Below are 22,549 nucleotides of genomic sequence, written 5' to 3'. Positions count from 1 at the left end.
GCAGACTTTTACGTTAAATTACCTACTGGTGTTGCAGTAAAATGAATGTTAAAGTTTGTAAACTTAGAGAGGTTCAGTATGGTTTAAAGGACTCACCCAGAAATGGGAATGTTATATTTCACACAGTAATAATTGGCTTAGGATTTGTAAGAAGCGATTTTGAGTGTTGCATCTAGTAAAGACGGAGAATAGCCACAAAGCATACATACTTGTTTACATTGATGATCTGCTGATAGCTTCAACATACCAGAGAGAATTTGACAATTTAACGCTGTTATTGAGTGACAACTTTAAACTGAAAGGTCTGGATATTATTAGGAGCTATTTGGGAATGAATATTGCTCAAAATTTAAGGGAAGGTGCTATTACAATTTGGCAAAGTATTTATCTTGAAAAGTGTTGCAAGTTTTTCATACGTTTGAATGTAATTCTGTTCCAACCCCCTTAGAGAAAAATGCTGACCACAGTATGTTAAAATGGGAAAAACCTGAAAATGAAGACATTGGGAAAAAGGTGTAGAAAAGTGATAGTGTATGTCACGTATGGTTCCAGACCAGATATTTGTAGAGCTATAAGTATTCTAAGCAGGTGCCAATATTGTGCAAGTCTTGATTTATGTATTGCTTTAAAGCTTGTCTTGTGTTACAGTAAGTGAACCATAAAACTGAGTCTGTCATATGCTAGTGATGAAAAGTGTACTGATCCTATAATTGGTTATGTGGACTCTGATTGGGTTGGTGACACAGTAGACAAAAAGTCCACAAGTCGCTATCTTTCCAAACTTTTCGGTTGTAGTGTTTCATGGGCATCTAACAAGGAACCCACAGTGTCTCTATCATCAACAAAAACAGAATTTGTGGCCTTAAGCTGGCAACTAGGGCAGCCTGTTGGCTCAATAAGTTGTATCGTAGTCTTTCTGGCAGTCAAAGAACTGTTGTACTTTATGAAGACAATATGCCAGTAATAAGCCTTTTAAAGAACCCAGAGTTCCATCATACATTAAAGCATACTGATGTGAAAATTTTATTTGTGAGAGAGAAAGTTTTTACTAAGGCAGTTATGTTAAAGCACATTAACACAAATGACCAACAAGTTGATATTCTAACAAATCCACTAAGTAAAATAAAATTTGAAAAATTTAGTGTCTTGTTAAGACTTACTTAGAGCTTGTAATTTGTTTTTGTAACACTGATAATTAACATTGAGGAAAGGTGTCCAGGCACAATGTTAATATTATCTTAAAAACGCAGCACTGCTTTTCTTTATTTTGTGTTATCTTCCAGTCTTTAGATGCTTTGGCTTTTTCTGTTTATTCTGTGTGTATCGTTGTCTGCCATTAGAGAAAGCTTTTAGACATTACAATAAACTTTGCGTAAACATGCTTATTTTCGAGCTTCATTTACTGCACACAATCACAATATGTGATATTTCAGACACAACCTTTTTCTCTGTTAACGCATGTTCCATCAAAATCGTCTCATTCTCCGAGGTAATCATTGGCTATGAAAAGAAAATATCTTACAAAATACCCTTAACCTGGTCACATATTTAACTGCTGATATTCATCACATTCTGACACTGCAACAGCTAACACCATTGAAATATTGATTTTATTGTCTTTTCATTAGATAAGTAATTATATTTATCATTCATCATGACCAAAATTGAATATTGTTTAATGATTGTCAAATAAATTATGTGTATCTTAGTAACTGCAATAGTTTCTGTAATATAATGCCGAATGTGAGAAAAATTTCATATAGTTAACATTATATCAATCGGAAATAGCCAGCGTGATAGCATAGAACAGAATCTTTGATGTAGTACTTCCTATATTAGTAGCCTTACACACATACCACTTGACCGACTGACCAGTCTGGCATGCAGTCAACACCACAAAATTATGAGACGTGCAAGGCCCGTGTTACGATATGGAAACAGGAAACGACAGTAGAGCTGCCAGTGGCCCTGTAGCGAACATCTAATATGAGAAAATATGACGCGCAAATCTGTAGTCTTGCCTTGCAAGATGCGAGTATTACATAATTAGATACTTTATGGGTGACTCCATACCGTATGAGTACGTTTTCCTCCAGGTCCCTTGTAGCAGCGTACAGAACAATTAATCCTCGCAAGTTCATCGACATGAGATGTAACCAAAATTTTTTCCCTAACCCACATTACGAAACAAAGTTTTACAGTAAACATGTTCGTGAATTTGCTTTACACTGGAACAGTTCATAAAATTATACACATATCTACAGTTCTTTTTTTGTAAATGTTTATAGCTGCACGTTTTGCTTGCCTTGAATTTAAAGGAATTGTACAATATTCAGACTGGGGACAGTTTTTATTAAAATAGGTATGATAGAAACAACTAATGTGGGAGTTTGACAGAGCTACAGAAGACTAGCGATCAACGAAGATCAAAAGCGTAGGTAACAGTTTTCAGAATCTCTAAAATGGTTGGAGCCACCAACGGTTCAAGTATTACTCGAGTTAGTGTGTAGAATCTACAAGAATGCATATACACCATCATTATCATCATTTTTGGTCCAATGTTAACGGTTCTGATATATTTTGATATAACATGTTGTTAGAAAAAGTTATTAGCTATGACGCAATACTGTTGGAGGGTGCGAAGATGGACACCTTACAGAGAGATAGTGGGGCGAGTGTCACTAAGATCAGACAAACAGCGTATCACAAGGAAAAAAGCTTAGAGACAAATTCAAAAGGAAATATTTTATGTTATTATATACATTGTTATAATGTTATATTTATTATCTACTTAGATTTTGAAGTTCTAATTTAGACAAAGAAAATAACTACTAAATTTTTGTACTATTCTAAATCACTTAAGGATCAAAATCATTAACGTAAGAGACGAGCAAAGAGAGCCTTTCTTGATGGTAGCTGCTGAGTGGTGGAAGAGACACGAGAGCTGGTCCTTAGTGACAGAAGCAGGCAGAAGTTTGCCAGATGCAGAGGCTTACCACTGCATGTGGACGAGATGTGTGAAACCAGCAGTGGGTCTTTGCTGAGATCCAGTGAAGATCGACTTGATGCTATTATCGTAGGCATTGCATCCCCTGCCCTTCTGAAGACTCCATCAGAAACTGGGATAAATCAGCTCCTAATTCCTAGGCATCATCAATTACATCAGAGCATTACGCTCTAAAATAAAGATAGCTGCCATTTTCAGCGCCATACAAAGGAAAGGATCGCAACTCACAGGTGAAATGAACCCTGTAACTTCAAAGATGTGCTAGATGAACATTTTATCAACTCATCTTAACGCTCTAGCAAGGATTCAAGATTTTGTATAAGGTACCAAGTTTACTGGAAATAACATTCATAAAGATCACTGACTCATCCCCTTCATAGCAAATGTCTGTCTCTCCTCCATTGCATACCCTCCATTGCAAATCTAGTGGGTAATAGTATCAGAATAGATAGGGACCTGCCTCATATCAGCTTTCCCAAATCAGTGGCACAAAGATACCACAACTTAGTGAACTTTCAGACTACAGAGAATGTGAGAATCATAATTTCATCGTCTTAGACAATAAGTCTTTGAGGAGATTTGCTACGATGTTGGCACTGATTACACACTTGTCTTGGACGCCAAAACATTTCCTGTATTTTTGGCGACCAAGACAAGTGTATAATCATTAGATCATAATTTCAGACAATGATTTAAGTACCTCAATCACCTTTGCTTGATAATTCTGTCAATTTTGTGGCTTGCTGGAATGTCAATTACCATTTTCTTTCATTAACATCTCGGCAGTAAAATTAATAAGAAACTTCTATTTTTCATCTTATTTACATAGGGGCGAGTTAGGGAAAACCAGGTCCCTCCAAATCTCCATGACAAGTACTGGCATTGGCCTGGTAATACTCGGAACTTCTAGAAGCCGCCATTCAGGGAGTTGTAGATAGTCGTCAACAAACGGATGCCTGTTCATTTTCCTTTTAGAATATTTTTAATTTTTTTTTTTTTTTTTGCTGATATTTTCTCTGTTGTTGGCCACTGTTGGAGCAGCGTTCTCAATAGAAACATTACCCAATATGAAATAGGTAGTAAATAATTCGATTAAGCATGGTTGCCAGTATATTTCAGTGTTTGTATGACGAACATAAAGCGAATGCTAACTTGCCAGTGCCATGTTTCGTTCAGTTTTGCACTGTGGGGCAAAACCAGGCACGCTGTTGGGCCAAGAACCAAGCCAACTTGGTTTTCTCTTCACTTTAAACAAAAGAAGAAAACCACCCAGCAAAGCACCACAAGAGGAAGTATTATAAGCTGAGACATTTCAACATGACAGTCCTCAAGTCAGTGTGCACCAGGACAAAGATTTTCGATCTTTTACAATCGAAAAATTTCCAGAACTACAAGGTGAATTGGTAGCTGCTCTTGGGACTTCGAAACAGACATTGGACAAATTGGTTGCAGTTGCTGGAATTTCTGGTATGCTGTTGTCATTGTCTGTGTCACCAAAACTTCTAAGGCCTTCGTCTGAAGATTTTCTTGGAAGAAAGTCCAAAGAAAATCACTAATAAGAAAAGAGGAAAACAGTAATACTGGTCTTCTCTTCAAGCAAAAGTCAACTGGCTGAAGAAAAAAGCCAACAAAGAGAGAGAAGAAAAGAAAACCATAAAACGAAAACTTTTTCAGACAGAGAACGAAAAGGGCCAAGCCATCAAGGAGATGAAGAAGCAGCAAACGACAATTGTAAAGACTACACCAGCTCCAAATAAAATTGTAAAAGCAAGGTTCTTCGATTTCATCAGGCGAAGAAGGAGCAGATAATGTATATATACATTGCAATAGGCTATTTTCAGACTCGTTGTCGAAGGAGGGATGGATCCAGTGTCTATCTTGTCATCGCTGTGCTCTTGAAAATTGTTCCATTGTTGAGGAAGAAGACAACTATTTCGTCTGCCATTTCTGTTCTTAATGACGTGCGTTCTTGTTTTCTGTTTGGGATAGGTATTGAGAACTTTGCATTTATTAGTGTAATATTTTTAAAATATGAAGTTCTTAGTGGGAATACCAATTTTGGTATTTAAAAGTGATTTATAATAACTCTTGGTAGTATTTATAAATATTTCTGTATCTCTTTTCTTTTCATTAGAATAAATTTTTCGTTTTTTTGAGGTTGGTGCAAAATCGAATATTTGGCATCTAATGAGGTTGTTATTTTTTATACTGTTTTATTTAAGCTCATGTTGTCGAATATAAGAGAGATTTCAGTACTATTAATTTGAAAACTTATTACTCACTGAAAATAATTCATATGAATGAAAAGTTAAGGTACCCACTTTTAACCTACTGTCTCCTATTTGTTGACAATGCTTCTTCCTTGAGCAAGCGTTGTTAATCAAAGCATTCTGACCAGAGATCAGGTTAATTTGGAGTAGTATCATGTCTGTAGCAACGAGTCAGTTTCATCTGCTACAAGCAGTTATTACGAGAAAGGCTGAAGAAAGCGGAAGTAAAGGTGATTGAAACCTGGCCTGTTGCCAGGAGCAGAGTGTTTGTTGTAGGACGTTTATGACCCTAGCATAGCTGGAACAGGGAGTGTCAGCTGCCCAGATAGGACCCGCATTACTGTCGTCAGCAACTTTTGCGTTGACCATGCACATGTTATAGTAATGAATCTGACTTAGTGCCTCAACTGGAACGATGTCCTTAACCAAAAAAATTATTTCGACTTCATGGAAAGTTTTTACGACATCTAGTGACTGGTGCATAATTCATACACGGGCTACTTACGTAGAATATTGAATATCGGACTTCCGGAAGAATCTCGAAGATAATAACAGTAAGTAAAAGCAAGAACTTTCATGCAATCAGCTTAACAGCTCGTACACCGATGTACCGACAAGATTAATAGAATTAAATCAAAACTCAGGATCTGTCGCGTGACGAAAGAGAAAGGCATCAGAGAGGTAGTTCTGACATTTCGCTTGATAATAGAGGCTTTAAACCCACGACTATACTGAGGGGTTGGTGAGAAGAATCCCCACCAACCACCTAAATACAGGAGAGTCGCAAAAGCTGCCAGCAAAAGATCCAAAAAAGAACGACGGTTGAAGAAGTAAGCAGCAGAAGTGGATCTACCTGAGTCTCTCCAAACCCCTTGTGTTCCTTTCTTCTGTCTAAGACAACAAGCATTTCTCTTACCATTCTGTTATCACAGTGTCATTTCGCCCAAGTATTATGGCGTTTAACCAAAGGGTTCCGACTTTTGCCTAACTTTGCCGACTGAGGAATCGAGACGGAGCAATCAGAAAACGTGCTGCTGCGTAAATAGGACGTAGCCCAAGAATAAAACTTCTGTGGCTTATTATTAATATTACTAGAGTTAGTTGTTGTGTGCCGGCCGGAGTGGCCGAGAGGTTCTAGGCGCTACAGTCCGGAACCGCGCGACCGCTACGGTCGCAGGTTCAAATCCTGCCTCGGGCATGGATGTGTGTGATGTTCTTAGGTTAGTTAGGTTTAAGTAGTTCTAAGTTGTAGGGGGCTGATGACCTCATAAGTTAAGTCCCATAGTGCTCAGAGCCATTTGAATCATTAGTTGTTGTGCCAATAGAAAGTTATATTCTGTTCATCTAAGTTGAGTTCTCATGTAACTAACATATGCTCTGTGACTGGTCATTTGCTGCTCTCTTCAGACATCTAGTGTCGTAAGATCACTTGAATTAAGACTTACTTAAGTAGTATAAATTTTGTTGCTGTCTCAGCTCAAACGAATCTCTTCCCGGGGTGTGCAAATGCACCACTGCCGGCGCGGGCGCACATGAGCGTCAACACTGCTTGCCCGCAGGTTCTGTCAGCCACAAGTTCCACCTCCATCTCTCTGCTAACACCACCCGGTTGTTACAGCTGTGAGCACGACATGACAGGTCTGTTACTTCGTGTCGTTAGTGTTGTCGGCGTCGAAGTCTTTTTCCTTGTAGCGTATCTACAAGAAGAGAACCATGTCACGCAAAATGACAGCGCACAGTTCTTAAAATAGCCAAAACAGTGTGTTCCGTCAGCGATGCAGAATTTATTAAAGACTGTTTTGTTCCTGCCTCAACAATCTTGTGTCCAACGACTCTTCCGTTTTTTTGATGTAGTTCCTCTTTCACGGAGGAGAGGTTTCAGACGCATCAAAGAAGTAGCTAACGAAGTGGAGATGCAACTGAAAGATGAGACTGAACATTTGTTTTTTTTCTTTGGTTTTGGATGAAAGCATGAACGGATGTTGCTCAGATTGCTGTATTTCTGAGAGGCTGGGGTTCAGCATAATGGAGGAGCTCATGGATTAAGTGCCAATGTACGATACAAATCCGGCCGAGGACATATTTACTTGCTTAGGAAACATTATTGACAAAATTATCTTTCTTGGGAAAAACTTTCGCTGATTGCAACAGATAAAGCTACTGCAATGACTGGTGAAGAGTCTGGTGGTACTGCTTTGATAAGGAACACGATAAAATAGAACCTACCGTTTCTCAGTAAGATTACATGCACTGCTTTAACAGACATTTAACAAAAAATTGTATTCTTTGCCTATTACTTTATGTCTGTGATGTATTTGTGACAAGGAAATTTAGTATTTTATTCTCTTGTTCTTGATATCTATATTAATCCGGTGATGCAGTTGTCCACTGCAATGGACGCTATTAATGACGCTTTTCTGACGTTTTTAATGTCCTGAAGCTGCAAACACACACAGTGCACAACACTAGTATGTCGTATCCACTGGAGTGGACTACGTGCATTTACAGTATCAGAACTGATTAAAAATGCCAAAGAAACGATATTAACAGCTGTCCACTGCAGTGGGAAAGTGCACCACAGGGATAAAAAAAATTATGTAGCCTATGTCCGTCTAAATGTCCATTAGAACATGGTGTTGAAATTTGAAGTAAATAGTTTAAGAGCTTTTCGAGATTTTTGGTAACACCTTTCTTCCATTTATATTTTACTTATTTATGTGTGGGTTATATTTATTCTAAAAATTATATAGCCTCTGTCCACCTGAATGTTCGTTAGAGTATCGCATAAAAATTGGAAGTAAATCGGTCAAGAACCTATAGAATTTTTTTGTAATAATGACAAACAACAACCCATTATATAAGGAGATTTAGCTGCCGCTACCCTTGGGTTTTACACAACCCGCAGCGTCTTCAAATACTACACGTAAGATTTTCATATTCTCTCACTTGCTACATCTAAATAGTTAGTCCTACAGAAATTATGGACAGGATCTTTTTGTAATAAATTTAATGCCGATATATCTTGTACTGGGATTAGTTTTTCCAAGAGGCCATAATTTTCTGAAAATTCAATAAAAACATATGAAAGTGACCTCAGCTATGTTTTTCTTGAATAATATGGCACGCAACAAAAACGTATCCTAGTACAAAATTTAACTACATTAAATTTCCCACAAGAAAGCTCCTGTTTATTTTTTCTGAAGGACGATCAGCCTGCACGTAGCAAACGAGACTATATGAAAACCTCGCGTGTGGATTTTGAAGGCATTTTGGGTTGCATAAAACCTATCGTAGGGGCAGCTAAATCACCCTGTATAGTAATATAGATATCGTAGTCATTATTGAAAATGAATAAGAGAAAGTCAAGTGCAAAATTATTGCTTACAGAACTCTGGGAGTATTTTATCATCGATTAGCAAAACACTTCATGCGTCTAAACACGTGTGTAGCTCGATGCAAGCGAAAGGATGAAGTTAATGAAGCCATGCAAGAATCTGCTCTGATCGTTTCCTTCCACATGACTTCAATACGAGGTTTAAGAAATGAAATATGAGGTCTGCCAGTCAGGGAAGTGCTTAAACCCGACGCTGCTCCGACGCATAAAATACCTAACAGTCACTGCTACAATCTTCAGATGGCTACTTCGTGTTCTAGTCCTACACAAGATCAAGTACGAATTAATTTGTTACTAATACTAGTCTACTGGGAGCGAGAGAGTATGTATTATATGTAATTCAGAAACAATTTGATCACTCAAATTATGGCCTGTTTTCGTCTCTGTTAAAATACTACTTCCGTAAAGAAAGAGTATATGTTTACAATAATTTATTTTTTCTTGTAGGTCACAAATGAAAGAGATCATTGCTATTACACCAGATCCGTACGAAAAAGTGCTGTGACTATGTGACATACGATTTCTCCGAAATCTAGGCCATATCTACGGAGCCGATCGCCGACGTAAGAGATATTAAAAAAGACAATAATTAAGGAGTCGAAAGGCGAATTGTCTTTACTAAGAGCAAGCAATTCTATCCTGAAAAAAGAAACTATGCTCCTGAAGAAACTACAATGAAGCAACAGTCGTGTGGCTCTGAAAAGAAATGGGTGGCAAGTTTGTTGCAGTGGTTAATGGCCAATCAAATTTGATTCTTGATAAAAAAAAAAAGAAAGAAAAGAAAGATGTTTCAAATGGAGTCGAGAGGACGAGACAAATGAACTCACATTGAAATCAACCTCTCCAAAAGCATGTTATTATTTGAGAAGTAAAAGAAGTGATAAATCTGATTAAAGCCAAAGTGGTTATGATTAAACCATTTGAAGCGATGACTGTTCTCAGTTTCGGCGAAGATTAGATTACATTAGATTAGATTAACACTTGTTCCATAGATCATGAATACGACACTTCGTAATGATGTGGAACGTGTCAGGTTAATAAAAGATGTCTGTACAAGAAATTACATTACACAAAATATTGCATGACACTAATGATTAAGGTTTTTTTTAACTTAGTTTATATCTAAAAATTCAGCCAATGAGTAGAAGGAGTTGTCATCTAGAAATTCTTTTAATTTATTTTTAAATGTTAGTTGGCTATCTGTCAGGCTTTTGATGCTGTTTGGTAGGTGCCCAAAGACTTTTGTGGCAGCATAATTTACCCCTTTCTGTGCCAAAGTCAGATTTAACCCTGCATAGTGAAGATCATCCTTTCTCCTGGTGTTATAGGTATGCACACTGCTATTACTTTTGAATTGGGTTGGATTATTATCAACAAATTTCATAAGGGAATATATATACTGTGAGGTTACTGTGAGGATCCCTAGATCCTTAAATAGATGTCTGCAGGATGACCGTGGGTGGGCTCCAGCAATTATTCTGATTACACGTTTTTGTGCAATGAATACTTTTCTACTCAACGATGAATTACCCCAGAATATGATGCCATACGAAAGCAGTGAATGAAAGTAGGCATAGTAAGCTAATTTACTGAGATTCTTATCACCAAAATTTGCAATAACCCTAATAGCATACGTAGCTGAACTCAGACGTTTCAGCAGACCATCAATGTGTTGCTTCCAGTTTAACCTCTCATCAATGGACACACCTAAAAATTTTGAAAATTCTACCTTAGCTACAGACTTCTGTTCAAATTCTATATTTATTACTGGAGTTGTGCCATTTACTGTACGGAACTGTATATACTATCTTTTATCAAAATTTAAAGAGAGTCCGTTTGCTGAGAACCACTTAATAATTTTGTGAAAAACATCATTTACAATTACATCACTTAGTTCTTGGTTTTTGGATGTTATTACTATACTTGTATCATCAGCGAAATAAACACTGATGGACGAATTTGTTCCGATTCAGTCCATACAAAAATGTTCAAATAGTGACGGTTCGAAGCTTAGTTTTGACACGGAAACAGTTTGTGTATTATGATTTTGGCGTCACAAACACAAATGAGCTGCTGCAGTCAGTAATAAAAGACCATTAAGAAGCTCGATTGGGCGTTGCTCCCATTACTTGCGACATGGTAGCCAAGCGTCTGAGGGTACGGAAACAACTAAACGTAACAATAGACAAAATATACCACATATCCTGTGGGCAGTGAACAAAAGATACGGGTGCCTCACTTGTTGAAGCTGCTCCGAAACTTTTTTCTCGGCGACGAATTTCGCTGACTAATGGAACAGCTGTTAGCAAACATCTAATACTGGACCATTTGAGTCGTGACACTTGTGATTTTTTTTTAATGACACATCACTTATCAGAAACATATGTGAATGTTTCTGGACGTATTCGCCAAAATGTCAGAATGATTGCTCGGTTATTTTCAAGGTGTGCTGCGTATGCTGTAAGGTTTGTCCTCAAGTGGGCTCAGGAGGCTGATATCATAGAATGAATTAGTAAATGATGTTTTCAATGCACTAAACTCGAGACTCCCGACAGATAAAAAAAACACCTCTCAGAAGTGGTCATGAATTCATTCAAGTACGCACACTAACACTCTTTCTTTTTTTTTAAAAAAAAAATCAGGTATGAAGGCAGGGAAAAGATGCAGTCCCCTTCCGTTTAGAAAAGGCTTTTTAATGTCGTAAACTTCGATTACAGTTCTCTTTTAATTGCATTAAAAGTCTTAGTGTAACCTATAGCTATATTGACATACTGGTTAAATCAACACTATAGAAAATTATTTTACTAGACTTCGGGGTCTCGGCGCAGTCTACATTAAACCTACCGGTACTGCTTTAGAAGCAAAGAATGCATGTTTTAATACCTACAGAAAAACCCAATTAAATACATTCGTCCTGTCATTCTTCTGTCAACTTAGCTTCCACCTATATGATAATCAGGGTCGAAGGAGGCACTTACAATTTTTTGTGTTTGAGTGCATTCGCCAAGTCTGTCAAAAATAATGCTTTCATTGATTCTGATACTAGAAAAGAAGAATATCTACTTCTGGACATCGACTTTGAGGGCCAAGAGTGTTACAGCGAAGACATTGGACATGGTGCTTTGAAGCACGGTACTTGGCAGGTTACGTCGCCTTCAAACCCTATTAGGGTTACCAGAAAGTTTGCATTTAGGTCCAAAAGAATTTTTGAATCACGACTAGATCTGTATAATATTTAAAGGAGGTCTAGCTTACCTAAACAGCTTGCACCATTGGTGGAGTGAAAAATATTGCAATTTTGAAAACACATTTTCTTCATGTTGACAACACTCGTAACTAACTAGAGAAAGGCAACAAAGCCATGCACTTTCAATTCGCCTGTAATTGTTTAGGGCCTAACATACGTTTGTTAACCAATAAAAATAAGGCTTAAGGCATGATGGGGACATAACTGCCATCTTGTGGGACACGTTGTAGATATGTGGGTGTAAATATCGTGAGGTGTTCACACATTATATGGAGACTTGAAGTCGGTACCACTGCTGTCCACCTCATGACATCATGTAATCAATCGTGCTATACCCCTGGAATGGCCTACCTCTCGCGTATTCTACAGACCTTGTGGGAAATGTGCATTACTGGCAGCAGAATAATTCTGCGGTTAGCCATAAACTTTTTTTTTTTTAGAACATCCATTATGAGATGTAATTTAGCATGGATTCAATGCTATGTGACATCTCATAATCAGCGATGAAATACATGGAAAGAGAAACATAACGCATTGATTATACGTTGACATGAGTAGGCAAATACATGTACTACTGTAAATGAATTGTATACAGTACTTTAGAAAACAAAATTAGTCAAAAACATTAATGCACCTTATCAGGCTGGACCACCACCACATATACATTTGCATCTGTGAGAAGACATTGCTAGCGCCAACTCTTTTGAAATTAAAATGTCAGTAAAACATTTAGTCATAGGATGAAATGTTTTTGTACTGTTATTGGGGATATCAATTTCAAAGTTGGATGCCCTATGAGAGACTGACGTTCTGACTAGCATATTTATGCTGTACACAGAGGAATACTTATTACTTCTTATTTTTCTCTGCATGTAAATTCAATTGTGTTCTTTATACACTCCTGGAAATGGAAAAAAGAACACATTGACACCGGTGTGTCAGACCCACCATACTTGCTCCGGACACTGCGAGAGGGCTGTACAAGCAATGATCACACGCACGGCACAGCGGACACACCGGGAACCGCGGTGTTGGCCGTCGAATGGCGCTAGCTGCGCAGCATTTGTGCACCGCCGCCGTCAGTGTCAGCCAGTTTACCGTGGCATACGGAGCTCCATCGCAGTCTTTAACACTGGTAGCATGCCGCGACAGCGTGGACGTGAACCGTATGTGCAGTTGACGGACTATGAGCGAGGGCGTATAGTGGACATGCGGGAGGCCGGGTGGACGTACCGCCGAATTGCTCAACACGTGGGGCGTGAGGTCTCCACGGTACATCGATGTTGTCGCCAGTGGTCGGCGGAAGGTGCACGTTCCCGTCGACCTGGGACCGGAACGCAGCGACGCACGGATGCACGCCAAGACCGTAGGATCCTACGCAGTGCCGTAGGGGACCGCACCGCCACTTCCCAGCAAATTAGGGACACCTTTGCTCTTGGGGTATCGGCGAGGACCATTCGCAACCGTCTCCATGAAGCAGGGCTACGGTCCCGCACACCGTTAGGCCGTCTTCCGCTCACGCCCCAACATCGTGCAGCCCGCCTCCAGTGGTGTCGCGACAGGCGTGAATGGAGGGACGAATGGAGACGTGTCGTCTTCAGCGATGAGAGTCGCTTCTGCCTTGGTGCCAATGATGGTCGTATGCGTGTTTGGTGCCGTGCAGGTGAGTGCCACAATCAGGACTGCATACGACCGAGGCACACAGGGCCAACACCCGGCATCATGGTGTGGGGAGTGATCTCCTATACTGGCCGTACAGCTCTGGTGATCGTCGAGGGGACACTGAATAGTGCACGATACATCCAAACCGTCATCGAACCCATCGTTCTACCATTCCTAGACCGGCAAGGGAACTTGCTGTTCCAACAGGACAATGCACGTCCGCATGTATCCCGATCCACCCAACGTACTCTAGAAGGTGTAAGTCAACTACCCTGGCCAGCAAGATCTCCGGATCTGTTCCCCATTGAGCATGTTTGGGACTGGATGAAGCGTCGTCTCACGCGGTCTGCACGTCCAGCACGAACGCTGGTCCAACTGAGGCGCCAGGTGGAAATGGCATGGCAAGCCGTTCCACAGGACTACATCCAGCATCTCTACGATCGTCTCCATGGGAGAATAACAGCCTGCATTGCTGCGAATGGTGGATATACACGGTACTAGTGCCTACATTGTGCATGCTCTGTTGCCTGTGTCGATGTGCCTGTGGTTCTGTCAGTGTGATCATGTGATGTATCTGACCCCAGGAATGTGTCAATAAAGTTTCCCCTTCCTGGGACAATGAATTCACGGTGTTCTTATTTCAATTTCCAGGAGTGTATTAAATCTTGGTTCATATATACACTGCAAAAAACACATGGATTTGCATTGCTAGAATTTGTGTATCTAGAACACTTGCCACTGATTATCTACATTCCTAGGTTGTGTTTTCACAATTTACTTTCATGGTTATTTGTGTACCTTCTTAACCAATTACACTAGCAGTTGTTAATTAATTACATTGCTGATGATGTATTAATTTCTACACCTGTACATATATTATACTATAATATGTTGTAATGTCTCACATGCACATGTGATCTGTAATTAATATGTGGATACCAACTTTCTTTCTTTTCAGTGACTTCTTTTTAAATATCCACTTGCAATAAGGTGAGCACAGAAAGGTCTTATACATAAGAAAAATGTAAAGATATTAAGCTAGATTGACCTGAGTTAAGGATAATGAGAAGCTGACAATCATACAAATGAGCATCAACTGTTCAACTGTTCTGACTGTTCTATCTCTGAGTAACAAATGTTCAACTGTTTAGTAAACATATCAACCCTTTTATATGTGTGTTCCTACTAGACACAATTGTAATGGGGGTCCTGAGTACTTTCAAGGAAATCTTATGGCACATTTGTGTTGTCTTCATTGTGCTGCGTCATCATTCCTCCAGGCCATTACAGTACCCTGGGGATAGCACGCTGTGGTGCAATGGAGGGAGGTGCCGCAAAAGCTGTGAACTGTGGTGAAGAGTGCCAACTCTAGCTGGCACCCTGATCTGTGGTGATGGAATGCTGGCAATCAAAATGTATTATCCATGCCATTATGAAGACAGTGTGCACAAACATCACTACCCAAGACACAATGAATGTAAAACAACAGTTGCCACCATCAGAGCCTTTGTTAGTGAACTTACATGCTGGCCACACAACAACCAGCTTCACAGACTGCTCACATTTGGTTCCCATGTAAATGGACATGGTATCAATTGCATCTACTATAATGCAGTCACCAACATTTGGTGCCATCAGTTCAAATGCACATCTGTTGTGCAATGTTGAAGCCATGTTCCCTGCTCCAACCATGCTGCAAACAATAGTTTTGGCACCACTCCTGCCTTATTATTCCGCTCAGGTGGTACAGCCAGTGTAGAGCTGCACCACAATCTAAACATCCACCTTTCTAGAATCAGATTTTCACTCTGCAGCAGAGTGCGCTGATATGAAATTTCCTGGCAGATTAAAACTGTGTGCCCGACCGAGACTCGAACTCAGGACCTTTGCCTTTCGCGGGCAAGTGCTCTACCAACTGAGCTACCGAAGCACGGCTCACGTCCGGTACTCACAGCTTTACTTCTGCCAGTATCCGTCTCCTACCTTCCAAACTTTACAGAAGCTCTTCTGCGAACCTTGCAGAACCAGCACTCCTGAAAGAAAGGATACTGCGGAGACAAGGCTTAGCCACAGCCTGGGGGATGTTTCCAGAATGAGAATTTCCCTCTGCAGCAGAGTGTGCGCTGATATGAAACTTCCTGGCAGATTGAAACTGTGTGCCCGACCGAGACTCGAACTCAGGACCTTTGATTTCACGGGAAAGTGCTCTACCAACTGAGCTACCGAAGCACGACTCACGTCCGGTACTCACAGCTTTACTTCTGCCAGTATCCGTCCCCTACCTTCCAGAAGTAAGGCTGTGAGTACTGGACGTGAGTCGTGCTTCGGTAGCTCAGTTGGTAGAGCACTTGCCCGCGAAAGGCAAAGGTCCCGAGTTCGAGTCTCGGTCGGGCACACAGTTTTAATCTGCCAGGAAGTTTCATATCAGCTCACACTCCGCTGCAGAGTGAAAATCTCATTCTGGAAACATCCCCCAGGCTGTGGCTAAGCCATGTCTCCACAGTATCCTTTCTTTGAGGAGTGCTAGTTCTGCAAGCTTCGCAGAAGAGCTTCTGTAAAGTTTGGAAGGTAGGAGACGGATTCTGGCAGAAGTAAAGCTGTGAGTACCGGACGTGGGTCGTGCTTCGGTAGCTCAGTTGGTAGAGCATTTGCCCGCGAAAGGCAAAGGTCCCGAGTTCGAGTCTCGGTCGGGCACACAGTTTTAATCTGCCAGGAAGTTTCATATCAGCTCACACTCCGCTGTAGAGTGAAAATCTCATTCTGGAAACATCCCCCAGACTGTGGCTAAGCCATGTCTCTGCAGTATCCTTTCTTTGAGGAGTGCTAGTTCTGCAAGCTTCGCAGAAGAGCTTCTGTAAAGTTTGGAAGGTAGGAGACGGATTCTGCCAGAAGTAAAGCTGTGAGTACCGGACGTGAGTCGTGCTTCGGTAGCTCAGTTGGTAGAGCACTTGCCTGCGAAAGGCAAAGGTCCCGAGTTCGAGTCTCGGTCGGGCACACAGTTTTAATCTGCCAGAAAGTTTCATATCAGCTCACACTCCCCTGCAGAGTGAAAATCTCATTCTGGAAACATCCCCCAGGCTGTGGCTAAGTCATGTCTCCGCAGTATCCTTTCTTTCAGGAATGCTATTTCTGCAAGGTTCGCAGAAGAGTTTCTGTAAAGTTTGGAAGGTAGGAGACGGATACTGGCAGAAGTAAAGCTGTGAGTACCGGACGTGAGTCGTGCTTAGGTAGCTCAGTTGGCAGAGCACTTGCCCGCGAAAGGCAAGGGTCCCGAGTTCAAATCTCGGTCGCGCACACAGTTTTTTATTCTGCCAGGAAGTTTCATATCAGCGCACACTCCGCTGCAGAGTGAAAATCTCATTCTGGAAACATCCCCCAGGCTGTGGCTAAGCCATGTCTCCACAGTATCCTTTCTTTGAGGAGTGCTAGTTCTGCAAGGTTTCGCAGAAGAGCTTCTGTAAAGTTTTGGAAGGTAGGAGACGGATACTGACAGAAGTAAAGCTGTGAGTACCGGACGTGAGTCGTGCTTCGGTAGCACTTGCCCGCGAAAGGCAAAGGTCCCGAGTTCGATTCTCGGTCGGGCACACAGTTTTAATCTGCCAGGAAGTTTCATATCAGCGCACACTCCGCTGTAGAGTGAAAATCTCATCTGGAAACATCACCCAGGCTGTGGCTAAGCCATGTCTCCCCAGTATCCTTTCTTTCAGGAGTGCTCGTTCTGCAAGGTTCGCAGAAGAGCTTCTGTAAAGTTTGGAAGGTAGGAGACGGATACTGGCAGAAGTAAAGCTGTGAGTACCGGACGTGAGTCGTGCTTCGGTAGCTCAGTTGGACTCGATGGTCTAGTGGAGTCGGCCTTTGGCTGTGGAGCGGTGCGTACGTCCCGGCCGCTCCGTGTCGCGTTTTCCGGGTGTATTGTTGTTTACCGCGCCGGCGCGCTAGTGTCACGTATTGCCGTCACGTTCCTGACCCACGATGGCTCTTTCGTATCGGAAAGCCACGATCAAGCTGCAGTTCGACACTACGTACTCTAGACCCAAGGCCCACGAAGTAGAGCGTTTTTTACGCGATGTGGTACATGTTGATCCTAACGAGCTGATCGGTATCCACTTATCTATTGTCTCCAGCGTCGTATATCTTAAGTTCACTGACGACGAAGCATGTGACAAACTTCTCAGACGCTCGACGGCAGGTTATCGGTTCTGCCACTCAGACGGAAACGTGGATGTGGTGACGCTTGAACGTGCTGGATTGGGAATCCAAAGTGTGCGCGTGTTTGAGCTCCCTTTTGAAGTTCCAGCGGATTTGGTCACCCTTGCTCTTCGACCCTATGGAACAGTTCTCGGCCACACGGCCGAAAAATGGAAGACCTTCGACACCTACCCTGTCCTTAACGGGGTGCGACAAGTCCGTATTGACCTGCATCGCCATATTCCTTCGTATCTCACGATCGCTGGTTGCAGGGCAATAATTATTTACGACGGTCAGCCGAGAACCTGCTCCGGTTGTGGCCAGACGGGACACATGCGTACCGAATGCCTGCAACGCCGTCTCGTGCAGACACCCTCGACCGACCAGATTCGTCCGTCGACACCGACCTCTCTGCCGATTACGTATGTTGCGGCGGCGAGACGGGAGACGCCAGCTGTATATGACGACCCCACTGTATTGGTGCGAGCTTTGGAGGACCGTGCAGTAGCTTCCACAGAGCCCCAAGCGTCTTTCAGTGCTGATGCTACTGATGTCCTTTCGTCGGACCCCGGCGCACCGTCACAACGGCTCGCCGACGGTGCAATGGAAGTTGAAGCACAGGATGCAGCGTCCTCCCCTTGCCCTACGTCGGAAACAGAGGCGCGGCAGCGTAAGCAGAAATCACCCAAGCGTCATAAGAAGCGGCGCAAGACAACCGACGACGTAGAACAGCCCGAGGCGACACCGCTGGATGACGAGGTGCCTCAACCGCTCCACCGCGCCGACACAGGCGACCCGACCGTCTCACACGGTTCGACGTCTTCTCCCACTACCGCTGGGTCTGGACCACATGGGGATGCGGGAGATCACCGCGGCTCCGACAACGGGGATGCACCCTTGCCTCCGTCTGCCTCTCGAGATCCAGTGGTGTCAACGTCCCTGGGCGACTGGGCGCAGGAGATGGAGTTGCAGGATGCGTTTCAGAACCACGACGATGCTCCGATGCCGATGGCAGCGTCTACGCGGCCGGCGACAGACGCCTAGGGCGGCATGAGCACCTCTCGTCGCTGCCTAGCACTTCGCAAGACCGGCGCTCCACGTCACGACTACTGCCCTCCTGTCATACCATGGTCACCTCCCGAGACTTGATGGACCAGGCATACCGCCTCGCCACGATCAACGTCAATGGCATTACATGTGATGTCAAACCCGTATGCTGAAGGATACGTTACGCGCTGCCGATCTGGACGTTGTTTTCCTTCAAGAAGTCCGATCAGGACTCTGACTCGATGCCTACGGATATGACGCCTACACTATGCCTGCAGATGTGGGCGGCGGAGGTACGGCGATTCTACTGCGGGAAGGGATAATGGCCACTGATGTCTCCTATTTACCGTCGGCCCGGGGGGTCGCACTCACGATTGGTACAGTACGTCTGGTGAACTTATATGCTCCTTCAGGCACCGGCAAAAGGAGAGAACGGCGCACCTTTTTTGCCGAAGATATAGCCCCGCTCTTCCAGGTCAATACCGACCACTTGGTAGTAGGCGGCGATTTTAATTGTGTGCTCCGCCCATCCGACCAGGAGCCACACTATACCACCTGCCCGGCACTCCAGGCACTTGTACAGGACTTGGCCTTGTTGGACACCTGGATCATCCAACACGGCGACCGTCGAGCACACACCTACTTTACTAGTCACTCCGCGAGCCGTTTGGATCGAGTCTACGTCACCCGCGGCCTACGATCGGCCGTTGTCGACGCTGAGATGTGGCCGGCAGCGTTCACGGATCACCTCGCATATGTGTGTACTCTCACCCTTCCCCGCCAGCGCGTCCGCCGAAGTAGGGGTCCGTGGCGCCTCAATGTGGCCCTTCTTGATGAGATAAATTGCAGACGCGCAGTCGAGTCCACATGGAGCAATTGCCACCGGCGTTTACCCGCCTACCGTTCTGTACTTCAATGGTGGTTACGGTGTGCAAAACCCGCACTGTGCCGAACATTAGTCAGCTATGGACGCGACCGAGCGCGCTGGTATACTGCGACTACTGATTTTTACTATACTGCGCTCCGCGAACTGGCTGTACAACCGCCGTCGCCAGAGCGACAATCAGCAGTACAACGCGTCAAGGCACAATTGCTTCGTATCAACGCCGTACGTCTTGCGGGTGTGCGGGTGCGAGCGTGGACGACTGATGATGTTCGTGGTGAACGACCTTCCCTCCACCATATCATTCAAGAACGCCGAAGACGCAAGAGGCAGCTCATTACCGAGGTCGAGACGGAGGATGGGCGACGCGTTGACGCACAAATGGATATCGTCCGAGCGTTCACACAGTCATATAAACTTCTTTACGAGAGGGAGTCCCACATGAATGTAGGGGTCAGGGAAGTCCTATCTGACCTACCAGTCTCTCGGAACCTACAAGATGATGCTACGCTCTTGCCGGCGGTGACTTTGGAAGAACTGCGAGAGGCTCTGTTGCGTGGCTCTCCCAACAAAACGCCTGGCCCTGACGGCCTCCCTCTTGAATTTTACAAGCGGTTCTTTGATCTCATGGGCCCAATGTGGGTCAGGATGTACAGTGAACTCCTAGACGCCGATTTTCAGGTACCATCTGACTTTACTGAGGGTCTCTTGATCCCTGTGCCCAAACCCGGCGGAGGCCGTCGCCCTCTTGATTTTCGCCCGTTGACAATGCTAAACACTGACTATAAGCTGCTGACACGCATGCTCCGTGAGAGGCTCAAACCTACGGTAATGGCGGCCATTCACACTGATCAAACCTGCCTCGGGGGCGACACTAATGTGTTTACGACTTTAAGCACCTATAGAGACGTGGTGGCGCTCATGCAAACTTGCCGCCTCCAAGGTGCTCTTGTTGCGCTGGACTTCGACCATGCTTTCGACCGCGTTAACCATGGTTTCCTGCGTGCTGTTATGGAACACATCGGTGTCCCGCGTCTGACGACGTCTGTTGTGCTTCGATTGATCCATGGGGCTGTCACGAGGATTATGATCAACAGCTGTCGGTCCGCCCCCGTCCGTGTCAACAGGTCCGTCCGGCAGGGTTGTCCTCTTTCTGCCATGCTCTTCGCCGTTGCCCTCGAACCAGCTCTTCACGGACTACGGCGACGCTTAGAAGGACTTACCCTCCGTTCCGTAACCTTTCGATGTGGTGCATACGCCGACGATGTGATGTTCTTAGCACGGTCTGGTGACGAAATACACACGGCGTTTTCCTGGCTCCACCAGTATGGGGCGGTGGCAGGCAGTGTGCTCAACCTTCGGAAATCACGCTACATGGAGGTAGGACGAGGAATGCCTGCAGGTCTGGCCGTACCTCTGACAAAGGTCCCGATGCTCAAGTGTTTAGGGATATCACTCCATCGACAAATACAACGCACGGTGGCCTTTACGTATCGTATGGTCTTACGACGACTCCGTTTAGAGGCTCTTCTCAATAAATTCAGATCATTGAACATTTTGCAACGCGCCCAATACGTCAATGTGTACATGGCTTCTCACCTTAACCATTACGCCCATGTACTGCCGATAACGGACACGATGGCTTCCAGGATACAGGCAGTGTTTGGACACGTGGTGAACGATGGTGCTGTTTTCAAGATCCGTTTTGTTACGCTTACTTTACCCTTCGACAAAGGCGGTGTTGGACTCACTCACGTCAAGCACAGAGCGCTGGCACTGTATCTCCGTTCCATGAGGCGACTCTGGCTTTCACCAACAGCCAGTCTCCCCGGCCTACTGATTGAAGAAGTGGCCCCACGTACGCTGTACCCACCGGTACCAGTTGGACATTTATCGCCCTCGCTGTCACATATTAGAACGTTTTTCGTAGAGCATAGCTATGTGTTGCGGGTTATATCGGAGACACGGAATCCGACAGCGAAGACTTATTATAGTGCTCTCCAGCACTGGACTCCGGATAACGACATTGTACGGCGCCACCCTACGGTCGACTGGCCACGGGTATGGCGAGCCATCCACGCGCCGTTCCTGTCTACTTTCGTGCGGTCGACGTGGTATGTGGTCGTTAACGAGAAACTTCCAACTCGACAACGGCTGCATGCCATTCACCTAATTGACGACCCTGTGTGCCCCCGTTGCACGCCGTTAGACACGGACGAACATAGACTGAACTGTGGCCCCGCGCGTGAGTGCTGGAAACTGATCCGCCAGATCCTGGCTTTCCTGCTCCGCCGCCCCTACGTTTCGATTTTACCCCAAGAACTCTTTCATCCCGACGCTGTCTATTTCCCTATGACCCGGATGAATGCGGTTAATTGGGTACGAGGAATGACGATACACTACATATACCGCGATGGAGACAAAGACGTCCTCGATTTATGGTACTACATGATCGACGAGTTTCTGGTCTTAACGAACAGACAGGATTACCGGAACCTTTTTGAGAACTATTTGGGTTCGTCATTCATGGACCCACCACCCAGCTGGGGTGTGCCAGGTGTGAGAAGACATTAACTTGTAGATGTGATCTTTCCACGATTCCCCTATGGTAACAGAAACAGTCTCTGACTGTGTGCAGCGGCCCCGGGCGCTCCAACGATTGGTGGCTGGTGATGTCCAATGTAATGACGACCACCCGTTCCTGGCCGCCCGCCTCGCAATGTGACCGCGGCGAGCAAGATGGCCCTTTTTAGTTCACTTTATTGGCACTTTTTGCGCATGGCTGCCTTGTTTTTTTTTATGCATTCTCAAAAAAAAAAGGGGGAAAAAATACCTACCATACAGAGGTCGC

The 22,549-nt window shown here is 44.0% G+C and overlaps 1 protein-coding gene and 1 non-coding gene across 3 annotated transcripts in view; one reads left to right on the top strand and one right to left on the bottom strand.

Moving 5' to 3' along the window:
- Positions 1-22,549, bottom strand: part of LOC126325594 (phenoloxidase 1-like) — a 195,850-nt gene that overhangs the window by 90,795 nt on the left and 82,506 nt on the right. The window lies entirely within an intron of this gene.
- Trnas-cga (transfer RNA serine (anticodon CGA)) lies at positions 16,201-16,275 on the top strand. The gene has a single exon. It is a non-coding gene; the product is annotated as a tRNA-Ser (tRNA).

Source organism: Schistocerca gregaria, chromosome 2 (assembly GCF_023897955.1).
Source record: "Schistocerca gregaria isolate iqSchGreg1 chromosome 2, iqSchGreg1.2, whole genome shotgun sequence".
Lineage (NCBI taxonomy): Eukaryota > Metazoa > Arthropoda > Insecta > Orthoptera > Acrididae > Schistocerca > Schistocerca gregaria.
This window is presented reverse-complemented; position numbering and strand designations above follow the sequence as displayed.